General features: G+C 45.4%; 2 protein-coding genes across 2 annotated transcripts in view; both read left to right on the forward strand.

Annotated features, from left to right (window-relative positions):
* The window catches only part of GPC3 (glypican 3), a 93129-nt gene that overhangs the window by 12717 nt on the left and 68334 nt on the right, over positions 1 to 12078 (forward strand). The gene's annotated exons all lie outside the window — the stretch shown is intronic.
* Positions 1 to 12078, forward strand: part of MBNL3 (muscleblind like splicing regulator 3) — a 420262-nt gene that overhangs the window by 10143 nt on the left and 398041 nt on the right. The window lies entirely within an intron of this gene.

A 12078-nucleotide genomic window follows, 5' to 3' on the forward strand; every position in this document is an offset into this window, starting at 1 on the left:
CAGTCATAAAGAAGCAATTTTAAAAGCAGAGAAGAGTAAAGCAGCATCTCGAATTACAGCTCTTTACTTTGGAATTCACTTTTTTTTTGTTAAATGAAATAAATTAGTGATTAACAGATTATAGTAATGCAGCATATTTGTATGGTGAATTTCCTATTATGACTGCAATGAAAAACGATGTTTGTTTCTTAGGGAAAGGAAATTAAATATGTCCAGCTACCCATGCAGGGAGCCTGGCTGACGCTGAAAAGAGAAGAGAGAATGTGAAAACTAATCGGATCAACACATTCTCTTCAATCTTTCTCATTAAAAAAAAATGAAATTGCTACCAAATTTCAGAGGAATTATAATGAAATGACAGTCTTTTACTGCCTCTTAATTACAAAATTAGTTCAATCCTTCAGTCCCCTCATGTAAGTGATCTTCAAACAACTTACTGGCAGTTCTTAAATACTGTTTCGTGAATGCTTAAATGGGAGACGATAGCAGCCCTGGTGCTTTACCTGCTGTTTGTGCTGTAGAAGGTTTCATCGGCTGCTTTGGGTGCTCTGCTTGCCCCACTCGAGGCTTTGAAGATTATTTGTGCTGTGTGGCCACACAGCCACGATCCACCTCCCTATGGAACCTGTGGGAATTACTGCGTACTCGGGAAGTCCTGAAGCTGGTCCGGGAAGGATTTCCACGTGCGGTTTCCATGCAGGGCAGCTCTTCTCATTTGATTTTCAGGCGGGCTCTTTCTAGGTGTGTGCTCAGAAATGGCACTTGCTTCTTGGCATTTGCAGCAGCTTTAACGCTGGAGGCAATAAGCTGTTTTCTTCCATTTTTGTCATACTGCTAGACTGATCGTTTGAATGAACATCCTGAGATGATATTAGTAACCCTGAACATCACGTTCTGCCACCAGCAATAAGCAGCACGTTTGGCATTTTGGGGAAACGGTTCATTTTCTAAAGGCTCCTTGAGCTGTGCCGTGTAACGCTGCTTTGCACAGGTTGCACAGGGGTTTTTTTTCACCTTGAAGATACACTGCAAAGTGCCCTGCATTACTGATATTAAATGAAGGTGAGTGCTTCTCTTCAAATGAGAAGGAGCCTTTGAACCGGTGAGAGATTGAAAATCATTCAGTCTCTACCTTGTGATGCTTGGCTGTGACATAAGCGTGAGGAATAATTAGACTCACTTGTGTAAATATTTGATCCAGAAATGCATCTTAAAGATGGGCAGCTGGGAGGGAGTAGCCCCTTCAGACACACAATGATTTTCTGTGATTTAGCTATCATGAAATTGCATTCGTGATAGCTACATTAGAAGCAAATTATTGAGGTTGAAAAGTTTATGGAGATGATGATGAACCGGGCAATCTGCATAACCTCACTTTGGTTTCTTGGATCCCATGTGTTGAATACACCCTGTAATTACAGCATCACATGTGTTTTTCCACAATCTTCTCCTTGTGTAAGGACACTGAACGAGTACTGTCCCATCCCAACCCATTCTCCTTCTCATCATTTGTTTGATGCCTTCGTGGTTCTTGACCCTTTCAAACAGCACTTAAGAATGGAATTCATGTAAAAAAAAAACGTTATTTGTGCGTGAATATTTTACTAATGGTGACTTTATTTTCATGCTGCTGTTGGCACATTTGTTCCACAAACAGCAGAACTAAAATGTAGTAAGGTACTCTATTTGAGACTTTATTCAAGGTATGTTCAAGAGTGAGGTCGTAGGTCTGGACACAGCCTGCCCGGTGCCGTCCACATCTGCTGAGGTCTGGAGCTGCCAATGCACGGAGCGAGAGGAGCTGTGGCCAGCTGCCAAGGACTCGAGCTTTGGCTTTTCCTTGAATTATCAAAAAGTGGCAGTAATGCACAGGATCCTGGAGCCTGTTTTTAAGAGCAGGAGTTTGCAAAGTTGAAACTCCCCCCAGTTTTTCTGCTGGGATTCCTTTCTCTTGCCCTCAAAGCCCAAGTGAGTTGGGTGTGGGTGTGTTTTGTGATATGACAAAAACTCAATCCAACCACACGCCCATCTGTGACCAAAAAAAAAAAAAAAAAGTTTATAAAGCCTTTCACAAGATCCTGTCAAATTTCAAATTCTGTTTCAAAGCCTGGGAAATGCTTAAGCTAATTAAAGAAAAGGTCACCAAGATTTTTTACTGTGGGCAAAAAAAAAAAAAAAAAAAAAAATCTCCTCTGTCTTGTTCTCAGAAGCAGCTGAGCCATTTTGGCTCAAATTAAAATTTGCCCAAGGCAGACAAAAGACACCCAAAGTGGTTCTAGCTTGGCAAAGTTACAGGTAAGTAGGAGCAGGGTCTGAAGATCAGAAGCACCAGAAAACCGTAATGCAGAGGCTCTGCCTGCAATCAGTTATAGTGTTTAATCTAAATGCCTGCGACAGAAAGCTGCTACAGGAGTCTGAAATGTGATCATACATTCAGAGATTTACTTGGAAGAGACTCAAAAGCTGTAGCTGTCGCTTTCTAATGGGCAGACCTCCTCAATTAACGCCTCCTTTGCTCGTGCAAGTCCTCTCAGGAGCTGTTTTACTCCTCCTGTAATGAGTCTGCACAATAGATGAGCACTTCATAAACAGATATTCCATAAGGCTCCGTTTATCACCCGTTCACTGGTACAACAGAATTGTGGTTCTCGTTCCGTACAAGACGCTCTGTGTTCCATCCCCGCGGTGCTGTGGGAGCTGGCGTGGGTCGGCGCAGGGGTCTAGGTGTCTTCGTGTACAGGAGGTGCAGGACTACCTTTTATTCAGCTCTTTGGGGACTCATGCACGGGATAACTCAGTTTGTGCTTGAGAAATGATCGCTGCTATAGGGATTCTCGGAAGCTGGGAATCATTTTTGGTGCAGCTTTCGGAGTTTAATGCGCTGTGTCCGTGGATGGGGAGGAAGAATGCAATGAGGAGTGTCCTGTGGTGAAAGCTGCAACTTCATGTGCAGCAGGAGCTGAGCCTGGTTCGGGTGGCAGCCGCTCAGTCACAGCAGTGGCTCTGGTGTCACCCTCTGGGGACCGCGTTCCTCGAGGGCTCTGTCCTTCCCGCATCGTGCTGCTCTTCCTGCTCTCCTGTCGCGGGGCGGCTGGGAAGGCACCGCAGCAGGGCCTGGGTTTTCATTCCTGCCCATGTATTCCGACGTTTCCTGACGGTGCGAGATGTTTTGGAGTAAAACGGCAGCTTGGCTGTACTGGAAAATTAGTTACCTTGGTGCTTTCCACCTCATGATGGCTTTTTGTGAGAGAAAGGATGGGATGCTGAAAGGGCAACAATAACATTAGAGAGAGAAAATCTGCATTAAGGTGAAAGATCTAATTAAATGTTGATTATCAGGGTGACGTTAAACGATGCAAAACCCTTCAGCATTGCCTTCTGCGCTCCTACTGCACAGAGCCGATTTATACAGCCAAGTTTATCCGCTTATAAATTAGTCTTTGCTCTAGTTACAGGTAACGGAGCGTGACTTGCTCTGCTCTGCACGGCGCTCCCTGCTCCTGCACCGCGGAGCGCCGGAGCTGACGGATGGACGGGAAAAACGTCGCGTTTTGTGTACGCTAGAGCTGGGATACAGCCTGTAACAGCTGCTGGGCCTTGGAATATATTTGGCCATTAATATTTGGTTAACTTTCTCTGGCCTCTGATGATATGGAGAATACACGATACGCTTAAAGGGATGCACATCGTTAAAATTACATCTGACAATGATACTTTTATTGCCTTTGATGCTTTCGATTATTAATATAGATAAACAGTGAATGATCAGAATGTAAATTCCTTTTTTTTTTCTTTCTAGTGTTTCCAGATGCCTATTAAAATTATATAGGAAAGTGAGTGGTCCATTTCATAGCATAGCTGTGTGTCACCCAGATACCTTGAAATGCTTAATGGCACAAAATGAAAAGTGTTCTTTTATATATATTTTTTTTCAACTAGTAATGACATTTTAGGTGAAATCGTAGTTGTTCAAAAAGAAAAAAAAAGTTCTGAAAATGCAATTGCCTTATTCTTACTACATAATTGTATTTCTTATACTCTACGGTACTTTTTGCACAATATTAAGTCAGGCTTTTAATAAAGCTTTTAAACCCCTGCAAAACAAGGATGAGTGTTTTCTAAGGGGCTGAATTTGCTTTTTCAAGAAATATTAGCTGACTGTTCCAGAATACTACATGGAAGCTTCCATCTTATTTATATTTTATTACGTTATGCGTGTTGCTCTTTGGTTAAAGGGCGCACAGAGGCTGATTTCCTGCCCAGCACTTTGCAACACGTGCGTTTTCCAGGTCACCGCTGCCCGGCTGCAAGGAGTGAAGGGGGTTCTTGAGGACTGTGCTCATTGTCAGCATCCAACTCTTGTTTTTTGGTGCTTGCTGCTGCGTGCATCAGTCTGTAGGTTTGGCTTCCTCTGTTTCCTGTTGTTTTATGGTGATTTCTCCTGGTCAGAAGAGGAGATCTCAGTTGTTCAGTGATTGTAATAGGGGTGTAATATAGGGACTGTGATAGTTTACAGCCAACACCATGCATACTAATACAAAAAGAGGTGTAATTGAACATTTCCTACAGCTTTTCCGACAGCATCAGCCCTGCTGAAAAGTCCTCTGTGTGCATAGGAGGTTTGGGAGTGTTTTCCTGACAGGGCTTGGTGCAAAGTGCTGCCATGTCGCTGAGCCTGGAGGATGCCCGGAGGATCTGGTCCGTAATTTGCAGAGCAGGTCGTGGTGGGCACAGCCCTGGGGTGCTGCAGCACGCTGAGAGCAGCACCAGCAGAACAGCATTGCTCTATGAAGGCCTGGCAATAATTATTTAAAACCAAAGGTTAATGAATGATTAAGGGCTGTTTAATATGATTGCAAAAGAGCTAAATAATTAAAATTAGAAAAAGAAAAGAGGCAATTTAACGTAGCTTTGACGTGGTGCCTGGGGAATAGGCAGCAGCCTTGTTTTAATCACTTAATGGCAGTTTAACAAGCGGCGCAATGTGGTAGATGGAGGGGTGTCAGGAAGTGCAGTATCGATGGAGGATTTAATTGGATTGAGAGACCAGATTGGTAAATAGGAGGCAGCAGGAGCTGGCAGGGAGCGGGACGCGGGGCGGCCGGGGCATTGGCGGGTTTGCACCGCGGGGCTGGGGCTTGCAGGTGGTGGAAATGGAGACTTGCTTTCCTCGATGCTGCCTCGATTCCTCTTTTTTTTGCATACCATGCCCTAAATTGTGGGCGTTTTGTTTAAGCAGAGAGCAATGCTGTCTGCTCCTGGATCCCAAGCAGGGTCCTGGGCGGGTTTTGCTGGGAGGAGAGCTCACCTGAAAGCCAACCTGGCATCTTTCCAAGAAAGGTCAATGATGGATCCAAATTCCTGCTCACCGCGTTGAAAAAACCTTTTTTTTGCATAGCATTTTGCACACCTAAGTGCATGACTTCATGGTGCTTAGCAGCTCCTAGTGCGTTTGCAATTTTTTTATACTGCTTTTTTCCTTTCCTGTAAAATAAGTCAAGCAGTTGTTTAGTTTAGACAGCTGGCTTATAAATCCGCCAGTCACTTGCCAGACCAGGAGAACATAGAAATGCACTTTCATGCTTAGTGACTGCTTTAATTCCTGACGATTTGGAGGCTCCTTGCACCGGTTTGCAGTGGAATAAACCTGGTCCCACTGGCTCCTGGCTGCGGATTCCCTTGTTTAAGGTCAGATTATGTTGATCTAAACTGGGCAACTAATTCCATCAACAAGCAAAATCATTTACATAGCGGATGGGATTTAATTTGCATGCTGTCTGCTCTGCTTGTCTCCCCGCTTTAGTATTTACGTTGCACCTGAAAGAACACACCAATGTCCGCATTAGGAGTGAGTTTTATTAAGCTTGCCTTGCTGCAGAGCCATGGAGCTGGCTGTTTCCCTTAGGGCAACTTGCTTTTTATTGGTGTTTTTATGGCCCTTGCTCTAGTTGCTCTACATCTGCCTTGACTTCAGAGTTGCACCTCTGTGTTTCTCTGCTTACAGTGTGTTGGGGCAACCCTTTTTCCCTGACACATCTAAGGGCAGAATTGCTTTTCTGCACCAGCCTGGGACAGGTACCTGTTTTGTGAACAGAGTGGAGGTTTTCTGTGGGGCATCTAACGACAGGCTGAGCACCCTGCCTCAGTTTCCCTTCTTCTCCTTGCTCTCTGGCCTGATTCCCTTTGAGAGCCCAAGCATGTGCCAGGACATCAGTATGATTTTTTTAAGGGTAGCACATGGTCTTGGACAAGAACAGCAGCATGTTGGGTCTTGCAAAACAGGGCAGTCTGAGAGGGGCCTGGGAGCAGCATTGGAAGGAATTTGCCTTTACATTACAGCCCTGACATTACAATTAATGAAGGAAAATGATCCAAGGCAGTGGAGATGGTCAGAAATACAAATCTGTTGCCTTTTGCATGATTTTTTCCCTTTAATGGAAAATGAGCTCTGTTAACCTTCATGTCATGGGCAAATTCCTGGGCTCTTACTGGGAAAGCCTTTGCTTGCAGCTCTTCAGTCCTTACACTGCTGGTGAGAGCTTGCTCTTCTGCAAAGAGTCGTTCAGCGCAGTCCACGCTTGGTGATTCACAGCTCCATTTCCCATAAAACCAATTTTCTTCTTCCAGTCCCTGTGCCTTACATGAGCAAAGAGATGCACAGGGCCATCCCCAGCCTGGGAGGGCTGTGGTGCAAAGGGCCTGTGGACTCCCCAGCTCTTTGGTGTCTCAGAGGGCTCTGGACTGTCCTCTGCAGCTGCATCCCTGTGGCTGGCATCCTGCATCGTGCGGGCTCTTGGGAACAGGACCTCTTTGTCCCAGGATGCCGGCTTTGCTCCAGCCCCAAGTTTGCTGTGTGGCCTGGGGAATGTGAATGCACTTGTTCCACTATATATAAAGCCAGTATATATAAAGCTCTGGGTGTAATGAGGAAACTGTGCGCAGAGATTGTTTCCCTCTGCACCCTCCCCTTGCACTGCACCGTGAACATCTTCACCCAGAGCTGAGCCAAGATTACGTAGCTTTTTTCCCCCATCTCCTATGTGTTGCTCTGCAGTTTTAGTGTGCCGTGCCTGTCCGCTGCTCCGGCTCTCCCTCTGCCTTGTGTGACTGCCTTCCCCTCCCGCCCAGGCTGCATCCCTTTTCTGGCTGCAAAACGTGAAGAAAATGCAGAGTTCTGAAGCCTGATAGAAACCTGGTGCTGTGGTTGGGCTGGGTTGCGTCCAGCTCTTCCTGGGTCCTTGGACTCTCATTAGGAAAGGAGCAGAGATAACCAGGGTGCCGATAAGATCTGATCTTTCAGTGAAGTAATGATTGCAGCACTGTAGGGTTTTTTTCCCATTAATAGCAGTCTCCTCCATCTTCCTTTCTAGTTAGAACAGCTCATTCTCTCGGGATGGGAAGGGAAGAAATAACATTTTGTGAAGATGACAAAGGTTGGTTTCTTGGCCGAATTTGCTTCCTCCGTGTGGGTCTGCATTTCACAGCTGTGTCCATCCCGGCCCCGGGACCTTTGGCAGCGACACGGCACGGGAGCATCCGCATCCCAGCGCCAGGGCATCGCCTGTCCCGGCTGCACCCGCGGGATGGGAGAGCCCTTGCACGTCGCTCGATGATCAGCACGGCAATACCCTCCCGCTGGGTTGGATTTCTGGGGAGATAAGATGTTAAATGGAGCTAAAACAGCATTCTGATCCCAGGAGCAAGGCTGAGGTTTTATCTCGCTGGGGACTTTGTTGTCTCTGATCTTGCCTTAGTGCTGGAGCCCCACTAGGTATTTAATGGGTGCACAGGCTGCTGGAAACCCCGCTGGGTTCACCGATACGCCTCGAGGGAAAGCAGGGCTCAAGTGTGCAGAGACTGCATTGAGTTTCACTCGCCTCATATTATTATTACAAATCATATTATCTTAATGAAACAGGGATCCGTGTAATAGAGAATCTGTTGTGCTGCTGAAAATTAAAGATGCAGAGGAGTTGTGATCGTGTTGCAGTAATTGCCTCGGTGGTAGCGGTAGTGCTTTCTCACTTCGCTTGTTCCTCGTTGATTGAACAACCTTTTCTGTAGGCTGTAAATCTCAGCGGCTTTACTAATACAGAGCTAAATAGCCCAGTAATGTTTCTGAACGTAGCGCTGCTGCGTTGTTCGAGGAGACAGCAGTTTTTCATCCAAACCCCAATCCAAACTAGGAAATGCCACTGTATCATATCCCTGCACTGATTTACAACCCGTGTCTTCATTACTTAACTACTTCTAGGAGAGAGGGCTTCAAAATTCAAAATATGGCATAGTTCCCAGTGACAGAAAACTTTATCATAATTATTAATTTTCCCTGGGAGATTAAGAACTTCAGGGAAATATGTCTGGAGATGATGCCCCTTCTGCCACGAGTCCAGTGTGAATAATGAAATGCTTTAGTATATATGTCAGGCCTTTAAACCTGTGTTTTATGCTGCAAGTGATGCACTGGGCATCCTCGCCAGCTCAGGATTCATCACCCTTTCCTTTTACACACAAGATGCTCCAGCAAAGGATGCTGGTCTGGGTGCTGGAAAATGCAAGAACGAGGGTTTTGAGCAGAGGTCTGTGCTGAGCCGGTTCTTTTTTCCCGCCATTCCTATTTTCTGAACTGGGAAGCGAGGCCCAGGAGTTGCCTCCTGAGTGGGGTTGTTTTCTGCCGCACTCCCCATGGACAGGCTGTTAAGATCCTTTCCTCCTCGAAGTGCTGGTTACTTAAATCACCGAGAAGAAACATTTAAAAGAGTTTTTGCTTTGTAGCTGGCAGTTAAAGATCTAAGGAGTGTTTTCTTCAACTGTGCCCAGAGTAAAGCTCTATTTATTGCCAAATCCAATGGACACAATAGCCTAGCAGCACTAAGCAAAATGTAGGTTATTTTAGGTGTTACTGAAGTCTTAACTAGCTTAAATATTTCACAATTCAGCCACTTACTATAAATGCCCAACAGGAGTTTGGTCCACGTCAGAAGTTGGAGGAGCAGCTTGTGCTGCTGCTGGGGTTGGTCCTGGCGTGGTGATGCAGGGGCTCCCCTGTTGAATTCTTTCCACATTCCTCTTTTATATGGAGCGTAAAAGGGGTGATAGGAAGCTTGGGCGAGGGAAGGTTATGGGCATGGTGGCTCTTCACCTTCGGGTCAGAGGATGTGTGGAAAGATGGGCCAGAATTGGCAGCTGCAGAAGAACACCATGTCAAGTGTAGTATCTTAAACAAGACACGGGGGGATTTTTATGGCAGACAGTATTTTAGCTATTAACTCTGTTCCTTTTTCCATGGAGATGGTCTCCAGCTGCACTTTTCTGAACTCTGGTGTCTAGCCAGCTCCCGTCTCGTTAAAGGGCTGTTTTGAAGGTTGGCTCCTCTAGCGCTCCATGAACTCCTCAGCTATTTGGGCATGACCTTTTTATGGCTTTTCCTTTCTTTCTGCCCCCAGGGTGTAGCTGCTTTCCATGTCCTGTCAGAGCTGAAGAGAACTGATATTTCTCCAGGAAGCTCCGTGAAGGTTTGTAGGCTGCAGAATGCAGGCAGTGGTGACATGCACACCCGGCCTGGCAGCGTCTTTGGACTTAGGGGGATTTTTAGATGCTCCAAAACACAGTTATACTGAAAGAAGCAAACCCTGGAAACGGCCTGAGCTGCCAAGCAGTGAGTAAAGGGAAACGCAGGAGATGAGCTGTGTGCGGCACGGCCCTCCCGTTGCAGGGCTGCCCTTCCACCCTGCTCACTGCTCTGGCAACTGATGATAAACAACGGGGGCTTAACTTTTAAGAGATAATGTTAAGCTTCTGCAAATGGGCATTGTGCTGTGAGAAGTTAAGCAAAGGGAGCTGTCATGCCTGCATAATAAGGTTTTCATCCAGACAAGTTTTCCCATCCTTCCGGCACGCTGCTGCGCAGGCTGGATGGGAAAGAGGGAGCAAGAAGAGGATTTGGGTCAGCAAAAACAGCGGTGGGGAGTGGCAGAAGGCTGCAAACAGCAGAGATATCTATGGGGAGAGGCAGACAGGGAGCACTGTGGGGAATGTGTCTGGTCCCCGAGGTGTCCGGGACAGGGATGCCCTCTCTGTGCGTCTGGGCAGGGCTACTGTGCTGCTTTGCAGACCTGAATGGACTCAAATGCACTTCTTTTTCTACCCAATTCCTTTATTTTTCCATAGCTAAAATAGAATTCTATTGTGATATGTTTAAAGACATCTGCATCTTGATTGTATTTTGATTAATTCAGAACCTTTGCTGCTTGCAGGTTAATGTACCTTAGATTGCAGATGCACCCAGCATTTCTGTTGTGATACCTGTCAGTGCTATCACTGTGAGCTTTCAAAGTCAAAAACCAATATCCAGATAAAACTCAGTGGAATGCCAGGGAAGAAGCCCATCTTCTCTAATAGGGCCCCTTTTCTGCAGGTTGTGACCAACTCGCTCTTGTGAGCAGTACAGAATGCTGAGCCAGCAATGCTAGTAAAATGCTTTAGATGGCCTTAAGGTTTTCATTGCTCATAAGAAGCAGAGGATATCCTTGTTTCGTGTTGTTTCTTTCTTTTCTTTTTTTTTTTTTTTTGGTCTGATAAAGTGCGTAGGGAAATAAATTTTCTATATTTACTTAAAAATCCTCATTTCATCTGCATTGTACTTACTACTTAGATTTACTGTCAATGTATATGCGTCGTGATAAATGCCTTCTCTTGGTGTAAAACAACCTGAATTTTTAAAACATGGCATTTTGATTAGCTGAACTATAGATTTGCTTTGACATGTCATTTCTTTTGTTCTAAAATGTCCTGACAATTCATATCCACGGCAGCCAAACAAGCAAATTTATGTATAAAGCTATTGTTCATTCCAGAAGTGTCACTGCTAAATGAGGCAGAGTTTAAGCATCTGATTTTTTCCCCCCTTTGCATGATGGGAGGTCCATTTCTCAATAATGAAAACTGTTTTCTTGCAAAATTCAATTAAATGAAATATCAGGCATAAATCAGAACGGGGCTCTCATTGAGCTCCCATATGTGCCTATTGCTGCAGTGATAACTCTGGAGAGAAAACATCCATTCTTCAAAGTGGCTTTTTGTTTGCTGCTTTGTTTGCTACCAAACCAGTTTCACTGGGAAGGCTGGGGGCTGCAAAGCCAGTCTTTGCAATGCCATTCCTCCCTGAAGTTATAGGGTGGAAGGGAGCTCGAGGGGTTGTCCGGTCCCTCTTCTGCCAATACCAAGCTCCAATTTACCTCCATTATTTCTGCTGGACACTCGTCCACTTTGGATCTCAGAAAACAAGCAGGAAAGAGTGATGGAAAATGCTGTTTTCTCCTCAGACTTGCTGGTTTTCTTGTAAACCGCAAGGGCTAGTATGTGTTTATGTGCAGTATGTGTTTAGGTATAGGTGCCTTTACGTGCTCGAGTCCCGCTGGGGAGCAGAGCTCGTGGGATCTGCAGGTTGTTGCACCCACCAGAGATGCTTGTGGTTGACACCCCCGGGTGGAGGGTTCCTCCCAAAGCCCTGTAACCTCCCCCCTGTGGTTTGCCCTTCTCAGACACATCCCTTAGACACCTTCAGTGCTGCCCATTAGGGCACAAACGTGTCGTGATGGGAGGCGTTAATGCCTTCTACTAGACAGACTGATATTTGGAAGAAATTGGAAAATGTTGCAACCCTTAAGTCAGTCTTCAGGTCTTGATTTCATAAAATCTTGGCTGCCAAAACCAAAGTTAAAAGGAGAAAAAAAATTAAAAAGGGGGCAGTGGAGCTTAGTGTGAAAACATTACTTCATATGTTAGCATAATGTAATCTGACCGGCTAACGAGGAAAGGTAGGTTTAAATAATCTAGATGTATCTTGGAAAATCTATTTCCATTACATTTGATGTGCTTTTAGTGGAGGCGATAAATTTTAAAGAATTAAGAGGGCCATAAAGATAAGTGTTACAGGAGAGTAGTCTCACTTTTCACCTTGAGAAATTAAATATTCACTGTGAAATCAGATGTTACAAGGGTCACTGTATTGCTTGTGGTCATTAACAGCTGTAGGTGACTGTTGGAAGAACTAAAGGGAGCCACTTCCCATAACAC

This window comes from Tinamus guttatus, unplaced genomic scaffold, assembly GCF_059628265.1.
Source record: "Tinamus guttatus ecotype Peru unplaced genomic scaffold, ASM5962826v1 Tinamus_guttatus_pri_ptg001087l, whole genome shotgun sequence".
In the NCBI taxonomy this organism is placed as follows: domain Eukaryota; kingdom Metazoa; phylum Chordata; class Aves; order Tinamiformes; family Tinamidae; genus Tinamus; species Tinamus guttatus.